Here is a 21,591-nt window from a genome sequence, read left to right as displayed (position 1 = left end):
AGACTCTATCTTTTTCTTTGTTGACCAATTGAGCTTGGTAGACTCTGTCTAATAACTAATATGACATTTGTCTAATATCAAAGACAACACACAATTGATCAATTATATCTAGTAGGAACTATGACAGATGAGGACTAGGAGATTTTAGACAGGAAAATACTCAAAAGCATTCAACTATGCTTGGCACCATCAGTGACATTTAACATTACAAAAGTGAAGACAATAGAAGAGATGATGGAAATGCTAACAAAATTGTATGAAAATCCCTCTGCTTCAAATAAGGTATTTCTCATGAAGTGTTTATTTAATATGAAGATGATAGAAGGTGGATCTATTGTAGATCATTTAAATGAGTTTGATATTGTTACTAGTCAATTATCTTTCGTTGGTATTAATTTTGATGAAGAAATTAGAGCTCTCTTGATTTTGTGTTCTTTTCTTGAAAGTTGGAATAGCTTAGCAATGGTTGTGAGTAATTCTATTTCTAAATATAATACCCTAAAATATGATGATGTGATTGGTGCTATTTTGAGTGTGAAAACTCGTAGTAAAACCTCAGGTCAATCTACATTAGGAAGTGCTTTGAATGTAGAAAGCAAAGGTAGAACATCTAAGAGAGGAAATAACTCTGAAAATCATGGAAATTTCAAGAGGAAAGTCAAAGGGGAAGAGGTCTCAATCTAGAGAACCAAGAGATTTTTGTTACTATGGTAAACTAGGACATAAGAAGAAAGATTATTGAACTCAAAATAAAAATGAAGGAGATAAACCAGAGGAGAACAAGGAGGAAAATGTGGTAAGTAATAAATCTGAAGAGGATGCTTTGCTTCTACCTTTAGAAAGTGTTGATGATTCAAGGGTTTTAGATTCTAATGTTTCATTTCATGTTACACCTCATAGAGGTCATTTCATTGATTATGTCTAAGGGGATTTTGGGCTTTTTTTTTGGGGGATAATGAACCCTATCTGATTGTTGGAAAGGGAAAAGTTAAGATTAAGTTGCAAAATGAGAATTATTGGCTACTACATGAGGTAAGACATGTTCCAAGGGTAAGTATAGATTTAATTTCAGTAGGGAAACTTGGTGATGAGGGTTGTGTAGTTACTTTTAATGATAAAAATTAGAAGGTTTCAAAAGGTTCCCTTGTAGTAGAAAAAGGTGTGAAAGTAGGCACCTTATATCTTTTTATAGGTCATATTGTTCCTTCTAATTTAATTTTTTAAGAGAAAAATGAATGTTCAGGAATATTTACTATAGTTGAGTAGAGAGAAAAAATAGTTATTGTAGATTCAAATATGACACTATGGAAAAATAGACTTGGGCATATGAGCGAGAAAGGTATGAAATTACTTCATTCAAAGAAAGTTTTACTAGATCTAAAATGTGTTGATATGGATTTTTGTGAAAGTTATGTGTATGAGAGTGAGTTTTTTGAAGAGTGGGAAGGAAAAGAAAAGTGAGAGATTAGAGCTTGTGCATATAGATGTATGGGGACCAGCTTAGGTATCTTCCCTTGGTGGCTCTCATTATTATGTTACATTTATTGATGATCCAACTAGATAAGTATGGATTTATTTCCTTAGATAGAAACCTGATGTATTTCAAACTTTTAAGAAATGGAAATGCTTGGTTGAAAATGAGACTGGTAAGAAATTAAAATATTTAAGATATGATAATGCTAGTGAGTATTGTAGTCATGAATTTGAAGATTATTGTTGCAATAATGGTATTCACAGACAAAAAATTGTTCCAATGACCCCACAAGAAAATGGAGTCGTGGAGCACATGAACGGGACTATAATGGAGTGGACAAGGAGCATGAGGTTACATGTTGGGTTGCCCTTAAATATGTGGGTGGAGGCTATTAATACTATTGTATATTTGATTAATAGAAATCCCTCTACTCCTTTGGGCTATGGTATTCTAGAGGAAGCATGGACTAGTAAGAAGGTGAGTTATTCTTTTTTCAAGACCTTCGATGTTGAAGCATTTTCTCTTATAGATTCTGAAAATAAAACCAAGTTAGAAACTAAATCAAAGAAATGTTTATTTTTTGGATATGGCACAGATGAATTTGGTTATATGCTTTGGGATTTTGAAAATTGTAAGATTGTAAGAAGTAGGGATCTCATATTCAATGAGAAAGTATTGTGCAAAGATCTATTACAACAACATGAGAAGAAAGAAAGTGATTATGTAGTGTTGGATGATACTCCAAAAGATGATATTCCAACAATTCCTCATGATTTGCAACAACCACAACAAAAAATACCACATACCCCAGTGAATATTAGACAGTTAATAAGGCTAAGTATACCTCTAGAAAGATTGTCTCCCTCTTTATAACCTATTTTACTTACTGATGCTAATGAACCTAAATGTTATGATGAAGTTGTGCAAATGGATACTAAGATTCAATGAGAGTCTGCAATTGTAGATGAAATGAACTCCTTGCTTAAAAATAAGACTTGGGATTTATGCAAGTAGTGTATAATCAATAGTTTACATGTAGTGCCTCTCATGTTTATAGTCTGTACCTTGTCTATTTTTTATTCGAGAGATACTTGATACTCCTATTATATGTACTTTGAGATGAATTGAGGGTCAAATGTTATACTTTGATTTATTAACATAGATGTTTTACTGCTATGTTGTTCAATTTATCATATTGGCATGTTGATGCCATTTTGAGATGACAATAGATCTATAATGTAGGTAAACAAGCTTTATATAATAAATGGGTTTATAGGTTGAAAGAAGAGGATGGAGGTAAGGAAATATTTAAATCTAGATTCATGGTAGAAGGATTTGCATAGAATGAAGGCATTGATTTTGAGGAGATATTCTCTCTTGTTGTAAAAATGTCTTCTATCTATACTTTTTTAAGTACTATGGCTATTGAAGATTTTTAGTTGAAGTAGCTTGATGTTAAAATAGCCTTCCCTCATGGTGATTTGGATGAAGATATATATATGGCACAACCATAGTGATTTGATGTAAAATATAATGAAAACTTAGTGTGCAAATTCAAGAAAAGCATATATGGCTTGAAGCAAGCACCTCAACAATGATATCTAAAATTTGATAGTTTTATGCATTAGCATGGATATAGTAGGTGTCATTCAAATCATTGTGTTTATTTTAAGAGGTTGGATGATGACAACTACAATATTTTAAGCTAGTTTTAACATGGATCACATTAAGGGGCTGAAATGCTAGTTAGCACATGCACTTTCTATGAAGGATTTGGGAGCAGCAAAAAAATCCTTGGGATGAAGATTTGTAGAGATAAGAAGAACATGAAATTGACATTATCTTAGGCTAATTATATTGTGAAGGTGTTGCAATATTTCTCTATGGAGAATGCTAAAGCTGTCTGCACACCTTTACCTGGTCATTTGAAGCTGACTAAGGAGATGTGTCCAAAAACACAAGAAGAGGAGGATAAGATGTCCAAGGTACCTTATGCTTCAGTTGTAGGAAGCTTGATGTATGTTATGGTATGTACAAAGCTAGATATTGCACATGCAATGGGAGTCGTTAGCAGGTATATAAGTCATCTAGGATTTGAGCATTGGAATGCACTAAAATGGATTATCAGATATTTGAGACGAACATCCAGTAAGTGTTTACACTTTGGGGGATCTACTACAGGGATATGTTGACTCAGATTTGGTAGGGGATATTGATATCAGGAAGAGTACTATAGGTTATGTATTTATTGTTGGTGAGGTAGCAGTGAGTTGGATTTCTCGATTGTAGAAGTTTAATGCTTTATCCACCATAGAGATAGAGTATTTTATTGTTATAAAAGCAGCCAAGGAGATGATATGGCTTTAGTTCTTCTTAGATAAATCAGAACACCCTCAAAAAAATAATATTTATTTATAGATAGTTAGAGTGTCATTCATCTTGTGAAGATTTATGCTCTGCATTCAAAGAAAATACATATATAGTCAGTACCATTTTAGTCTGTCAATTCTGGATGATAGATAGTTAAAGTTGGCAAAGATACATATAGATGACAATCCAACTGATTTGTTTACAAAGGTAGTGGTAAGGGAGAATTTGAACTCCTCCTCAGCTTTAGTTGGTCTTCTACACTAAACAAAATAATTAAACAATAAAGTCCAGGGTGGTTTGATCTAGTGGGAGCCTCATGTTGTAGTGGCATAGCTATAGGATTAGTCTTTGAGTGGGAGATCATTATTTAGTGTGGAGCTTGATCAGTCCCCAAGTGGGAGATTGTTAGATTGTAGTGATTGATTAGGGAAGTACTATACATACTCCATAATTCTTTGGCTATTTTATCAGCATTTTATGGCTGACATGTTGTAACTAATTTTAACCTTAAAGCGGAAAAAATACTTGTATAAAAAGGCTTAGGATTAGGGATCATTTTATAAGGTGTGATGTGAAAATTGCTTCTTTTGGTAGTATTGACCTGTAAGGGATTATGGATTATAATCAGGTTGTAATCACTAGATTGTAATAATATTGGACTTGCTATTTGGTGGATGTAGCCCAAGGTTTGGGTGAACCACATTAAATCTTAGTGTCTTGTGTTCTCTTCTATGCAATATATTATTTTCTAATATTGCTTATATTTTCATGTAATTGTTATTTCTATTAGAGGTTAATCCTAACACTTTTGTATGTAGAGTAAGCAAGCAGAGTTCTTACTCCTTCCAATCTTGCAACTGGGACAAATGTCTCTCCATTCTCTCCTAGTTTTTTTTTGTACACCCACTTGGTTCTAATCACATTCTCATTCTCTGGTCTAGGTATTAGAGTCCATATTTTCTTCTTCTCAATCTAATTAATCTTTTCTTTCATGGCTTTACTCTAGTCTTTATTCTCTAATGCATCCTTCACTGACTTAGGCTCATGCATGCTTAACAAAAACATATCATTTCTCAACCTATTCCTTTTCATTGGTCTATCTTCTTTATCTCCAATAATTTTTCCAATAGGGTGATGTCTTTTGACATACTTTGACAATCTTGATTTGTCTCTTCTTTCTACAATGGGTTTGTCAATTTCATATTCATTGTGCACTTCTCTATTAGGAAAATCAACATTCCTTTCATGTACACTAATCTTAGTATCAAAATGTACCTTGGCTTATGACTCCAATTCATCTCCTAAATGCAAGTTGGCTTCTAATTGCAACTCGAATTCCATTGTATTTGACTCAACATTCACTAATTCTTGTTGATTTAAAACTTGGTTTATAGGATTAACATCATTAGAAGACATGTCTTCATAGTAGTAGATAAAGGTTCTATAATTTTGAGGTTCTTTCTTTTGTTTGTCTTCATACACTTCTCTATATTCATCAAACTTAACATTTACACTTTCAACAACTTTTTTAGTGTTAGTATTTTTATACTTATAAGCTTCACTTCTTATGGAATAGCCTAGAAATATACCTTCTTTGCTTTTAGCAACAAGATTACCATTTTTTTGTCCTTAAGAATTAACACTTTCTTCCAAATACGTTAAAATATTTGGCATTGAGTGAGTGTCCATACCATAATTCAGAAGGTGTGGAATTTGTACCTTTCTTCACTTATACTTGATTGAAGGTATGGATAGTTGTACTTATAAATTCTCTCCAGTATTTCAAAGCAACATTATTCTCCATCATTAGTGTTCTAGCACAATCCACTACAAATTTGTTCCTTCTTTCAACAATCTCATTTTGTGGAGGGGTCCTATGTGCAAAAGTTTGTCTCTTGATTCCTCTATCATTATAGAAGTTCTCAAATTCATTTGATGTAAACTCTCCACCTCTATCAAATCTCAAACATCTCAAGCTCTTACTAGTTTCTTTTTCAACTCTTTCCAGATATCACTTAAACATTTGAAAAGTGCTAGATTTTTATTTTAAGAATAATAATGTCATTGTTCGCGAGTAATCATCAAAAAATATGATAATGTACTTCTCATGTTTGTAGCTTTGCACACCAATTGGTCCACATAAATCAGTATGAACTAATTCCAAAATTTATTTTGAAGTATAAGTCTTACTTTTGAAACTAGACTTTGTCATCTTGCCTAACTGACATTGTTTGCAAATTACATCATTAGGTTTCTTCAGTTTTGACAAACCTCTAACTCTTTTCATCTTACTAATACTAACCAAATTATCAAAATTTATGTGATATAAACTCTTGTTCCATAGCCACAGATCATCAAATTGTACAAAAAGACAAGTAGCATCATTCATATGAAGATAAAATAGATTACCTCTAGTCTGATCTCCACTTCCAATTAGTTTTCCATCAGTGTCATAGATCTTTGCTTTTCTATTATCAAATTCAACTTTACAAACTAAAATATTAAAGAGTGGCACACTCAATATATTATACTTAAGTCCTTCCACATAGTAAGAATTGTCACACATGATCTTATCTATCAACCTTATTGATCCTTTTCCTTTAATCGAATAGGGTGCATCATTACCAAATCTAACACTATTTCCATTGTAATACTCAAGGATAATGAACTTACTTTTCTCTCCATTCATGTGATATGAACATCCACTAACAATGATCCATCTATCACTTTTGTTCACATAATATATCAATGCAATGTCCTCATCTTCATCAGATTCATCCTTAATAAAAACATAGACAACATTATCAGCGTGATCTTCAGATTCGTCATTAGATTCTTCTTTAGCAATGTAATAAGCCTTCTTTCCCTTGTCCTTGTGGTATTTGTTACTATCATCTTTTCTACCTATGAATTTTTCTTCATTCTTGATGTTTAACTTATCAGGACATCTTGTTGCAATATGATCAACATCATGACAATTAAAGCATATGATATGTAGCTTACCTTTGATTTTTCTTTGCCTCTTTGAAACTTGCTAGCCAACAATGCTTTCAATTCTTCTAGGTCTTCATCATTTGTATCACTATCACTAGAAATAGGTTTGGCTTTTTTCTTTTTCTTATCTTTAAGCCCTTTTAGTGTCAGCTTAACTTTAAAAGAAGATTCAACATTTTTAGATTTGAAATTATCAAAATTTTAAACTTCAAAAGAAATGAGTCTACCAACTAGTCCTTCAAGGGTCATATTGCTACCAGGGGTGTATAATATAGACTCATAGATAGGCAACATGGTTCTCAATACTTTGTTGATCATAGTCTTAGCTTCAATCTTTCCATCAGATTCTCAAATAACATTAACAATGTCTTTGATCCTTTCACAATACTAGACTATAGTCTCACCCTCTTGCATTTTCATTTCATCAAATTTTCCTCTAAGAATTTTAGCTTTGGCTCTCATCACATTCTTATCTCCTCCATAGATCACATGTAGGGCATCCCACATCTTCTTAGTAGTATCACATTCTTTGATGTCATCAAACTCTAAATAGCTTAAGGCAGATGCAATCTCTAACATTGTTTGATTGTGTTCTTTCTTCTGTTTCAATTGATCAATAGTTGGGGCTCCAACTAGATCAACATGCTTAGTTGTGATAGTTGATTGTGCATAATCTCCAAGACCTCTTAGATGTAGCTTCATCAAGCATTTTCCATGCAGGAAAGTTTTCAGTGTTTAACTTGGGCACCTCATTTATGTACATCTTGATCTTTAGCTTTAAGTACTTCAAACTTCTCTTCACAAGCACTTGATGCTCTAATATGAATTGTTGGAATTCTTTAGAATAATGGACATGAGAGGTGAATCAGTTATCCAAGGTCCAAATGTACAAATAAACCTTTTCAGTACTACAACTTATCCCTATGCATGCATTGACCATTCAAAACATTAAACATATGCATATTGTTATCCTACATCAAAATAACTTTGCAGAAATGTAAGCATACAAAACCACAAAATCAATCACAAATTTTGACACAAGGATTTTCTGTAGAAGACCAATTTGGGAAAAAAAAAAAAACCATTACCATGCTACCAATTTTCACTTTTCTCAAGTGAGCTCTATGAGGAGCCAACCCTATTAAACATTACTATGCACATTGTTAAATGTGACCTAGTTATGTAGACACCTAAATTTGTCCAAATACTTGTTTCCTAGCCAAATTAAAGAGATATTTATTGTTTATTTAATTACCCTACCTTTAATTAAATAAATTTTACATTTATTTAAATATGTTTGCCTTTCCTTGATTTAAATGAACTAAGATTTATTTAAATCCTAACCCATTCACTTTAATTAAGTACTTCTTTTATTTAATTAATCCCTTTCCTAATCCCACTTGGAATTAAATATTAAATTTAATCCTACTTGAGCACATGGCTCCTAACTTTAACCCTCACCTAACCTCACTTTCCTAACCTAACCCATCCTTCTAACCTAGGTAATTCCACTTACCCACTAATTAATCCTAGTTTCTCATCTAATCACATCATTAAATATTTGCACAATCCGAATCAAAGGATTAGCAAACTCTAGTCACATGTGACATGTGACTCTTACATCTCTTACACACTTGTCCCCCTTCACATGTGAACAAAAGGTGTCTCACACATGTGTGAGAAACCTTGAGCTTCCAACTCTCTTACACATGTCATTGACCCATCAATTTCAAATGTGTCTCACACATGTATGAGGAAACATGATTTTACACACCTCTTACACCTGTCATAGACATGTCACATCAAAGGTTTCTCACACATGTGTGAGCATCTTCCCCCCTTTGAATGGTCAAAAACCCTAATTCACATGGATTCTACTTGGCCTCCACCTCATGGACACCTCATTGATCCTAAGAGATCCTAGCCCTTCATATTGCATTCAGTCTTAGCTGTCCATTTTCCTATAAAAGGAGAGCCCTCTTTCATTTCCATCCTCCCAACCACTATATTTTATTCTTCTTTGATATAACATTACTAATGCTATATCAAAGAGGGGCAAAATGTAGACACCTAAATTTGTCCAAATACCTATTTCCTAGCCAAATTAAATAGATATTTATTATTTATTTAATTACCCTAACTTTAATTAAATAAATTTTACATTTATTTAAATATGTTTACCTTTCCTTGATTTAAATGAACTAAGGTTTATTTAAATCCTAACCCATTCACTTTAATTAAGTACTTCATTTACTTAATTAATCCCTTTCCTAATCCCACTTGGAATTAAATATTAAATTTAATTCTATTTGAGCACATGGCTTCTAACTTTAACCCTCACCTAACCTCACTTCCCTAACCTAACCCATCCTTCTAACCTAGGTCAATCTACTTATCCACTAATTAAACCTAGTTTCCCATCTAATCAGATCACTAATCATTTGCACAATCCTAATCAAAGGATTAGCAAACCATAGTCACATGTGACATGTGACTCTTACATCTCTTACAACTTTGTCCCCCTTCACATGTGAACCAAGGTGTCTCACACATGTGTGAGAAACCTTGAGCCTCCAACCCTCTTACAACTATCATAGACATGTCATATGAAAGTTTTCTCACACGTGTGAGCATATTGCCCCCTTTGAATGGTCAAAAAACCTAATCCACTTGGAGTATACTTGGCCTCCACCTCATGGACACCTCATTGATCCTAAGAGATCCTAGCCCTCCATCTTGCATTCAATCTTAGCCATCCGTTGCATCTCCTTTCCTATAAAAGGAAAGATCTCTCCTCATTTCAAAAAACCAAGCACTATCTACCTCATTGTTATGCTACAGGATTTGTGAGCATCCACATCCCACAACAATGTGAAATCATCAATCACTTGGTGATTTCATGAGGTTTGCATACGTGCTATTTTCAATAGTTTAATGCTCTTTTTATTTCATGTTGTTTTTGTTTACATGTTATCTTGCATATTTTGAGGTTTGCATAATCATGTAGGAATAGATGCATTAGTTGCTTAGTGTTGATTCTGTTGATTACATTTTTATGCAATACAGGTTAAAGGATTTCAATCACCTTATTAGGAATGAGCCTTATTATAGGACTTTAGAACATTCCATTAGAATGTCACCACATTAAAGGATTTACTAATAAATGTTAGGTCAACCTTAATCCAAAGGATTTATCCAAACTAATACATTTGTTAAAGAGTAATAGTAGGATTTGATCTGATAACAATAGCAACTCACTTGCAAATTATAGATCTCACATTCAATCCTCCATTCTACTTGGAATTCATCCTTTTCATCTCTGACAACTTGTTCACCCTTCAAGAATTCATTCTCTTAGGTCTTCTTGCTTTGCATGCCACTTGTAGATTCTTCTATTCGGCCACTATATGAAGCAACACCCTAGACTTCTTTTTTTCCCTAGGTTCTCACACATGACAACTGTTGTTTTTGGCCTACTATCTCTATAAATAGAAAATTTAGGTCTTTTGTTGCTTAACCACAATCGTCTATTCTAGGGGTAGGTAAGATTAAATAAATCTAACCACTTTTTCCATTTATTTCCCTTCTAAATTTTTTTTCTATGAATCTCTTTGAATTCACCTCAAAATGGTTTATCTTCAATTTTGTGCCACCATCTCATCATAGAAATATTCCACACACTTCACACAATTCAAGAAATCAACTTAGTCAGCTTAGATTCATTAAGTCTTTAATCTAACACTTTTTAATGACACTCAACAATAACAATCTATTTGCTCAACAAACACTATGTTTTGATGCTCAGCCAACACTAGGTTGCTTAACATCCACTAGGTCTTTTACTAGTGCTTGGCACATACTAAACTATCTTCACTCAATACCAACTAGATTTCATGATGTAGGAGCATTGAGCTTGGGTTTTGGTGTATCTATGCTTGTCATGGTCAGAGATGTTTTGGAGACACATTGGGGAACCTTTCCTTATGATTTCATAGAGATTGGATGGATTGAGTTGAAGTTTCAGTTGTTTGTACCTTGCTATTGGAACTATATTTTCTAGTTTCTGGGTGCCTATTGCAGGGTGTGTAACTAATTATCCTTATTTAATGAGAAGTTTCTCACATCAGGGATTGAAGAGGGCCTAGATTTTTTCCTTGTGTCAATACCATAAGTTTTAATTTATTATAGTTTGAGAGATATGGAAATTCTCCCAAAGCATCAATTTCTGGCAATTTCATGTGATAGTCTGTTATATGTGACTTTTAGGATGGATGTGCATTTTTCCTTGGGAAATCAGCCTTTTTTCATTTAAGGGGTTGTATAGGACCTATATTTCTACGTACAATTTGAAGCATGAGTTCTAATTCAATTGGAGCTAGGAGATATTGTGATTTTACTTGAATATCAATTTTGGGCATTTAATTATTGTTGTAGGCTGACTTGTGGCATTTAATTTATGTATTTATATTTGATTTATGTTTTGGGACAACTTGTGGCTCAAATTGTTATAAGTTGGGGTTGTGGGGAATTATTTAGTCATTATTCATCCATCTTGGAGAAGAGGAGGTGGTAGAGGAGAAAATTTTGAGAAGAGTTGGTAGTTGCAGCTTGGAAAACAAAGAGATTGTTGGTGGGCTTGCGAGAAAAAGTTGAGATCTTTCTTGGGGGTTTCTATGAGATTGTGCATCTAGAATAGCTAGTGTTTGGATTGGATCTTGAAGGATCTTGAAAAACTATTACTTGCTTTGTATTTGGCCATAACCAGAAAGGCCTTATAGCCTAAGACATTGCATGTAATTAGTTATATTTTATGAATATATAATTGTAATTTTGTATCAGAACTCTTGCATTGTTGTTTCTTGTTTCTTTGTTTCTATTGGATGGTTATTTGTTGGGGGCTAGGACACCTCCTTTTGGGATTCATGCTACATTGCACTGCATCAAGTGGTATCAGAGCCTAGTTTTTCCTGAGTATGTAGACAGATCACTGAAGTTGAGGTAGTTTGCACTAGGATTTGGGTGGAAAAGTATATCTAATTTGATCTTGATCTAGTGGTGGATTGTTCTTTCGAGAGTCCTAGATCTCTTGGTTGTGAGGTGGTAGCTCATGGTTCTGACTTGCAATTGTAGAGGGCTTGTAGATGGATTAATGGATGTGAAGATGGAAGATTGATCTTGTTGAGGCATGATCGTAGAGAGTTTTTGGATTGCAAATACGTGGTCTTGTACTTGTGATGTGGTTCTTGATTGTTCATGCAAGGTGGCAAGTTGCAATCTAACTTACAAATAATTATAGGTTGTCATAAGGAGCATGGGAATTATTTGTTGTAGAGGGTTTACAAAGATCTTAGGAGATGGCTTTGAGAGGATTGGACCTTGAGATTATTGTAAATCTCCATGATGTGGTGGAGAGAATTTTTTCTAAGATGTCTACTTGGTTTGAAGCTAGTTTGGCTGATCGAACTAAGAAGGTGGTTGCTCAGTTTAAAACTAGTTCAAATGATCGAGATAAGGGTAGGATGAGGAAGGAATTTCATAGATGTTTGTTGAGCTAGAGTCTATCAATATGGAAGAGAGTTGTTTGGCCAATTAAGAGACTAGTTCATGAGAGAAGATGGCATAGCAAGGTCAAGGTGGAAGAGATTGTTTTTTTTTTATCAGATTGTGAAGTCTAAGATAGAACTTTTAGAGAAGTTGGAGATTTTTGTTGAAGATATTCCTAACCTTGTTGATGCTGAGATGGACATTGGTTTTCATGATCAGTTGGTTGAATCTGACATAGAAATTGTAGAGCACTTGGTCATGGATGATCTAGTTGCTATTGGTGGTGGCTTGTATGTTGTAAAGAATCTTGTTGTGAGCAATGAGATGGTTGGTGTTGAGAGTTTGGCATGTGTTGATGGAGATCTACATATTTTTGTTGATATGGAGTTCATTGCTACTGGTGTGGATTCACTAGTTGTTTATGTGGATGAGGGTTTGTTGATGAAACATTATGTTGAGTTTGTTCTTGGTTGTGAGCATACTGATTCGGTTGTTGATATGTATTTGATTCTGATGATGAAGCATAGATGGTGAATTTTCAAATTTTTTCTATTGACTTTGGTGAAGTGGAAGCCTTTGGTAAAGATAAAGTTGGTTGCAGATCTTTCTTTGGGCATCAACATACTTTTCTATTTACCTAGGGAGTCTAATGTACTAGCATCAAGCTTGGATTTTGGTGGGTCTATGATTTTCATGGTTAGGGATTTTTTGGAGACACATTGGAGAATGTTTCCTCATGATTGCATAGAGATTGGATTGATTGAGTTGAAGTTTGAGTTGTTTGTACCTTGCTATTAGAACTGTATTTTTTGGTTTCTAGGTGCGTGTTGTAGGGTGTATAACTAATTATACTTAATGAATGAGAGGTTGTGCACTTAATAGATTAAATAAGGTCTAGATTAATTCCTTATTTCAAGAGAATAAGTTCTAATTCATTATAGTTTGAGATATATGGCAATTCTCTTGGAAGATTGACTTCTGGCAGTTTCACATGATAATCTACTGTACGTGACTTTTAGGATGGATGCACAATTTTCTTTGGGAAATAAGCCTTCTAAAATTTAAGTGGTTGTAGAGGACCTATATTTCTACATTTTAGAGGACCTATATTTCTACCTATTATTTGAAGCATGAGTTCTAATTCAATTGGAGCTAGGAGATATCATGATTTTACTCGGATATCAATTTTGGGCATTTAATTGTTGTTGCAAGCCAACTGGTGGCATTTAATTTGTGTTCTGGACCAACTTGTGGCTTATATTGGTATAAGTATGGGTTGTGGGGAAGTCTTTAGTTATTATTAATCCATCGTGGAGAAGAGGAGGTGGTAGAGGAGCAAATTTTGAGAAGAACTAGTGGTTGTGGCTTGGAAAATAAGGAGATTACTTGGTGGGCTTCTGAGCACAAGTTGAGATCTTCCTTGGGGGTTTCTATCAAATTGTAGATATGGAATAGCTAGTACTTGGATTGGATCTTGAGGGATCTTGTAGAACTATTACTTTCTTTGTATTTGGTCATAACTGGGAAGGCCTTATAGCCTGACACATTGCATGTAATTAGTTATATTTTATGAATATATAATTATAATTTGGTATCAAATCTTGCATTGTTGTTTCTTGTTGTTGTGTTTCCATTGCATGGTTATTTTTTGGGGGCTAGGACATCTCCTTTGGGGATTCTCCCTACCTTGCACTATGTCATTTCAATTTCTTGGCTCATACTAACTTTCTTTATTTGGCTTCCATTATTTCTACTCTGCCTATAGTAACTTTGCTCAGTTTTCACCATTTCTTGGTCATTCTTGGTAAAAAAATTTCTTTACTTAGCCTCCTTCTAGTCTTTCCTCAAGTATACTTTCATTATAGACTTAAGTAGATAAACAATACACTATATCATCAATGTCTTGTTTGGTCTTAGTGCTCCTGTTATACACCAAATAACTCAACCTTTCTTTAAGTTCTCTTGTTATCCTTTCTTTTCATTTCCTCTTCATCAATCAAATAAATGATAGCATTCAAACCAAAGTAAGAAATTATCTCACCAACAAGTAGTAGTTTTGACATCAGTGACAAAATAATGATTGTTTCATGATAAGTTTCATCAATCTTCTTTAGTTCAACAATTGCATTTCAATATTGAGATAATTTTTCTTTATAAAAGGTTACACGGGTTTGTGCTCTTACCCTATTGTAAATTTTTATTGATTTTTGAATAATATATTGGGTGACTTTTGGAATATGAATTTTATTCCCTAGAAGGGGTTTCTTCCCACAAATATCTCCATTTATATGGTTTGCATGCTATTTTATTTATTTATTTCAAGTTTCTATAGCATTGTAAAGATTTGGAAAAGTTTTTACAATACCCCCTCCTCAAGGTTAGTATAGGAAGTTATTTCATTATTCAAGTTCCTTACAATAGGAAATAATAAGATCTTATTTAGCTTACTAAGATGAAAAGTATTATCTTAATTAATATCCATAAGACCTCTTACAATGGTATTATATAGGGTACACATTTTTAAAATGCATGAGGTTCTGAACTTCCATAATTGTTGTAGTAATATTGGTATGAAGATGCCAGTCTTGCCAATTATGTAAAATTTCAAGATCTTTCCTTCTCGGTACAAGACTAATAAAATTAAACACATCTTGTAGGATCCTTCCTTGTGGAATGGAAAAATAACTAACTAGCTTTTGGGAAAAATATTATTCAAAAATGACAAAGCCATAATGAGGGAGAAATTATATCCCAATACATGTTTAATAGTACATCAACAATATTTAACGCTCTCTATCTCTTATTCTATCTTCCAACTTGTCATCCTAACACATGTTTTCCCTCTCCACAAAAAAATATGAAAAATCAATGAATATGATTTGAAATCAAACCTATTTGGTATTCCTTTTCCTTGGAAAAACACTCATAGAGTTTATCTTCCAAACATATTTCATAATTAAACTCAATGTTCATCATTACATTATATATCTCATTTGGCATACATATTATATTCACTAGAATATAGTCATTGGCATCATGAACTAAAATATTTTAAAGAGTGTAATAGGTTTTTAAATAGTCCATAATTGTATCCAAAATGATTAAAAAAAAAAAAAAAAAAAAAACTAATAAATTATATTTGGCTTCTTCCTTGATCCCTTTCATTTGAAATTTTGAAGTATTACCCTTTTGTATAAGTGATTATGGTTCTTGTATCTTTCTTCAAGCTCATCCAAATATATATTTTGTTGTGGTGTCCACAACACATGCCCCATTCCTCACTGGGAATGGGGATCCCCTACTTTTTTGACTCCTAGACTCACAGTTTGAGAGTTGGGAGAAGAAAATTCTGTCAGAGTTAGATTTTAGAGTCGAAAAATAATTAAAAAATCAAAAAATTAGAAGAAACAAAAAACATTAAAATTTTTATAAAAATTGAAATACAAATTTTAAAAAAAAAAAATTAATTAATTTTTTTCAATAATCTCGCAATGCACAAGTGTGCATGCACGCGAGTAGAACATGCACCACACAGTGGTGGGGTTATAAAAACCCAAGTTTTCACAACAATTTGCATTTCTTTGGGATAGTTTGTCAATGCTATCAAGGGTAAGAACAATGCTCAACCCTCACCCATCACAGTATCTTCAACAAGGCAATGATTGCACACCCATGCCCACTGTGGCACTAGCAACATGTGTCTACAACAACTGTCAACCCTCACCCATGGCGACATTAATAAAAGGGTAGCACTTGCATGCCCATGCCCATGGTGGTGCTAGTAGTGCACACCTACGATAGTGCTTAAACCTCACTCATGGTGGCATTAATAAAAAGGGCAATGCTTGTGCACCCGTGCCCACAGCACCGCAAGTAGCACGTGCCTACGGTAGTGCTTAAACCTCACCCATGGTGACATCAATAAAAAGGTAGTTCTCATGCACCCGTTCTTGTGTAAATGCTACTAGTGCATGGCCACGATGGTGCCAAAACTCCACACCACCCATGATGGTGCCAACATGAACACTTGTGAAGCTCGCGCTCGTAGCCTCACATTACAGTGCATCATACAAAATTTGGGTTGCGATGCTTCTTCCAAATCCTCCCCTTCACACATTTTCTTTAATGTTTTAATTTTAATTTGAAAAGGAATGTTATATATATATATATAAAAGAGCTTTTACATTATCTCTAGACTAATAACACTTTTCTCACAATGTGTAAGTAATTGTAACCAAATTGCATCCACATCTGAAGAAACACCCAAACCTGTAGTCTTCAAGTTCCAAGGCATAGCTTCAAAATCAAGATTCCATAATGACTATGCTAAGATCAGAGATACTAACCTAGGACACACAGATTTAGGCAAATTCTTGAGAATTTGCAACAAGCCAACAAAGAGGTCAACTTTGGTGTTTGTGTTGATCCATTCAAAATTAGTGAATGCAACATCACATCCTATGTTAGTGTAATAAGATGAATCAATCATGGCTCTATAACAACACTTCATCCCTAATGAGAGGGTGCTCAAGAGAATCACAGAGAAAGTGGTATTGGATTTGTGACTTGATAACATTGAGAAGGTTTTCTACCTACCAAGAGTAGACTAGTTCATCTGACTTTCCTATGAAGCAGTTGAGAGATGGTACAGAGAGCATCAAAAAGATGCTATTGACATTATACAATTCTCGTACCTGATTGAGAAGCCTCCTTAGGGAATTATAACTGAAAAAGTGGATATCACTCAAGGATACATGAAGGAAGACATTAGATACTCCATTATTCTCCCAAAGTAGAGTCATGGGCTTACCCACAACAGGTCACCTTAGCACATTCATGGTCAACTTCATTGGGACCATCAAACAAGTGAAGATACCATTGGACTAGACCACCACACTAAGTGAAAACTTGCATGAGCAACTAAGGGTGGTGAAGGATAAGAAGAAGTTTTACATGACTTCTTACCTAGTGTACCTGCTTGTAGCAAGGGTGACAAACTATCCCAATTCGTACAAGAGAGGGAGTATGTAGGACCCCAATGCTTGGCCTTACATAGTTTATCCTCAGTTGGTGAAGAAGAATATCTCAACACATAGTAAGGAATACAAGATTTTGAATGATGCATTCATCTTTGCTATCATATGATTCATTGAGGGAGATTATGGGAAAAGGTTATCTGATGAAGCCAAAGCATAGATCATGGCTCTTGAAGCCTACTTCATCCAGTTCAATATGCTCATGTATTTATGGGTAGCTAGTGCATACATCAATCCTAAGAAGCTTCTAAGATACCCAAGTGGCAAGTTGGTACTATTGGAGATCTCTAGGAAAATTGAGTCAACCTATGAGAAGATAAAGAGGCAATAGAGACCCTGCTGGGAATGACCATTGGTCATTGGGCTATATCAGGTGAAACAAAAACAATATATTTTGACCTTTGAGTGGGAGTGGGAGAATTATCCTCTTGAAGAATACAACTCTCCTAGGCCATACTTTGACAATGTTGGTAAAATGGAGAGACTGGCAGGAAAAGACTTCCATCATGAGGATGTTGTTGAAGATCATTGGATGAATGCCACAAATGACTATGATGTTTGTATTAGAGACTATTGTAGGATGACTTTGTATCTAGCAAAAAAGTCTCTCCATTTGAATATCCCTAATGAGATAAGGTTGCAAGACTCTAAAGAATTACTAGATCCCCTATTCAATGTAGATAAAGTCAGTGAAAGACCCATTTTGAATGCAGAGATTGATAAAGAGGAAGGAGATGCCAGCAATCATCAAGCGAGACATGTCATTTGAATGACAAAGAATTGGATTAAGAAACCTTTTCCACTTGAACCAATTCTGGATATAGTAATCTTCCATGCACATGCTCGCCCAGAAAGGGGTAAAGGAAGGAAAGTCACAATTCCTACCTTTGCGCTCTAGTCTCCTATTAGGCCAGAGATAGTCTATTAGCTTGATTGCCCAGTTGGATACTATCACCCTCCAAAGAGAAAAGGAAAAAGGAAGAGAACCTATCTTTAGAGGATTTAGATAGAATAGGTTGTAGAACATGTGTCTCCTCAATAGTAGGAATAGAGGTCACAAGAGTCCCAAGGTATTAGAGCTACTCAAATCTAGGACGAACCTTAGTTGCCTCTTATTGTGCCAAGCCAACCAAAAGAGGGAGAAATTTCAAAATCCTTCATTCCTCATGTACAAGAAGAGCCCCCTTCTCCTTCTGTCCCAAAGAAACATAAGAGGATCAAGATTGAGATGAATAAAAGGCAAAGGATTAGTAGAAGATTAGTACCTAATCCATCTATTCCTAAAACTATTCTAAAGGAAGAAGAAGATGAGGAAGAAACATAATTAGAAGAAAATGAGTAACAAGTGCCCCTATAGGGAAGAACTCAATTAGCAAAAGCTATAGAGTTGGAAAGAAGAAAGAGTGCCACAGGTACCCCGCCATCCACCCAATTAGAACCATTAGAACTCTCTTCTTTGGAAGATGACGTGTAACACTAGGTGAATGAGAAAAAGGACATGAGGATTTTTTCTCCATGATGGATTTTGATTTCATGCCCATGGGTAAAGAGTTCATTGGAGATAAAATTAGAGAAACCCGTATAGGTGAACTCCAACAAGAAGACTAGACACAAATGCTACCAGATACACAAGGTCCTGATCTTACTCCTCCATCTCCACCATAGATTACAGTGGTAGATAAGGGTTCAATAACTCTCCCACCTCTAAGTTTAAAAGAGGAACAAGTTCAAAAGGAACCATCACCAAAAGAGCAACCAGAGCTGAGGGCTACTAAAAAATCATAAAAAGAGGGATAGATGGTAGAATATGCACAATAACCTTCCCAAGATGCTCAGGACCAAGCTACAGGATCCATGAATACTGAAGCTATAGAAGAGGAATCCTCACAATAGGAGGTGACTCCAAGAAAAAGTAATAAAGGGAATGAGGTAGTTGAACACACCCCTTCATCATCAAGAGCCCAAGGTCATAGAGAAACACATTATGAGATGGTTCTAAAAGGAGATAATAAGGAGTGCTAAGCCTTAGTTTCATGCTTTGGAGGATGACATTTGTGATATTGCAGAGATCTTGAGAAAACCTGAGTCTCCATTACATGATGCAATGCCATTCACATTTGTCACTACCATACAAAACCATAATTTATTTTCACAAGTGGCTCTCCCTCCTAGAGGTATAGATGTAGAAGCCATTAGTCTTGAGGATTATGAAGTAAATGATTTTATGTTAGGAAGGCCTACATGGGATATAGCCTAATAGATAATGACTATGGGAGTCAAAGAGGTTCTTAGGCACATGGAACAAGATGAGATTAAACTTCAAACACTTTGAAGGAAGGTTGAGATCCTAAAGGGATATCTAGCTGAAGTTGTTGGTCCTTTTGATCCTGAGTGCCCTGGGTAGACTCTAAATACCATTCTTAGAGAAGGGGAAAGTGTACAGCTCAATCCATTTTTGAGAGCTTGCCAAGAATGGTGAGGAAGTTTTGAGGAGAAAGGTGTCACCATAATCATAGGTAATTTGAAGTTATTGCATGCTACATGAGAGAATGTGAACAAGATCATAGCAATTATAAAGCAGGACTTCAGTATTATGGATGAGGTATGAACTAGAGTAAGGATTTGTAGACTCTACAAGCCACAAAAGGTACCACACTTTGATTGATGTATATATCAGAGAAGAATTAGACATGACCAGTGACTGAATAAAGAAAATAGTAGATAGCAATAAAGTAATGGAGACATTACACGAGGAGATCCATCAGCTCAAGGACCAAGCCCAAGAGTGAATTTTGGAAGTAGAAAGACACTATAGTGATGCATGCTTGGATATTTTTGAAGATGAAGAAAGAGAAAAATTGTTACATGTAGAGATGGTAGTGGAAAATTTCAAGAATTTTTTTGTGGAGTTGTTGATGATGAGGACATCTAATATGCCTTTCGGATAGAAGAAGCCCTATTGGAGTTGGACACCAAACTTAGCGATTTTGTAGAGACTCAAATTGAGGTGGACAACTACAGATGAAAGGTCAAGGACAAGTATGAAGCTTTAGATCTTTTGGATGCTACTAAGATAACTAAGATGATAGCAATATTCAGGGGAAAATATCCAAGCATAGCTTTGGGATGAAGAAGAACGAAACCCAGATGCCAAAATTTCAATTTTGACACTTACCAAAATTTTGAGATTTTGACCCTATCATGGTATGCAACTCCGCAACTCTGTAGGTACACAAGTTCACAACTCTACAATTTAGAGGTGCACCAAAAGTTAATTTCCAATTCCAAAAATAGTGCTTTCCATGCATTGGGAATGCATTCTGACAATAATTTAACTTTGACACATGCCTAGTGAAGGACTAGCTTCTATTTTTGGCACCTCCAAATGCTCCTACTTTGACTAAAGGCTTCCTCCTACTCTCTCTCTCTCATGCTTTCTCTATTTTTGACATGTAAAGGGCTCATGCATCCAATTAATGAATAAAATATGGATGGAGTCCCTTTAAGCACCAGATTAATGGTTGGTTTGTATATATTTAGTTTGTTTTAATGTTTTAAAAGCCTTTTATTGCATGAAGATATCTCTCACTCTCAACACAAATTGAGGAAACGATTTCTTATAAATACCCCATTGTAAAATGCAACAAAGGTCATCATTATTATGCAATAAAATTATGCTTTTGGTGCTTACATTTGGAGAGTAGTGATTCTTGCTTGGATGTGTCATTATTTTTTGAATTTTATTCATGGAATTGTGATTGAGCCAAAGGTTTATTGTGTTGTTTCTAGTTGTGTGATCTTTTAGTTTTGGTGTTTGCTACAAATTTATGAATTTTGCTGATGTAACGAGCTTGAGAAGAGATCATAAATTTTTGTTTGCATAGCCTTTTGTCTTGCATGAGCACACTTTGTATGGCCTTGCAATTTGATGAAAGGTGAAATATCATATGATTGTTAAAGTTTCTCACCAACAATTGCATCAATGGATTCTAGGAAGCGATGCTCCTATTTTCATTGGTTTCCTACTGATTTTTTCAAAAGTTTAACTCGCAACATATTATTTTCTGTAGCTTATGTCCATTTAAGATTTCAATTTCATGTTAGTTTCTTTGCTAAACCCTTGTTAGAATAGGAACTCATTTTAGTTGCACTATTAGATAGCATTCTTTGAAA

Source organism: Cupressus sempervirens, chromosome 1 (genome assembly GCF_028749045.1).
Source record: "Cupressus sempervirens isolate cs-2001-9-10 chromosome 1, ASM2874904v1, whole genome shotgun sequence".
NCBI classification, from domain to species: Eukaryota; Viridiplantae; Streptophyta; class Pinopsida; order Cupressales; family Cupressaceae; genus Cupressus; species Cupressus sempervirens.
The sequence above is the reverse complement of the archived record's forward strand: the minus strand, read 5'-3'. Positions refer to the sequence as shown.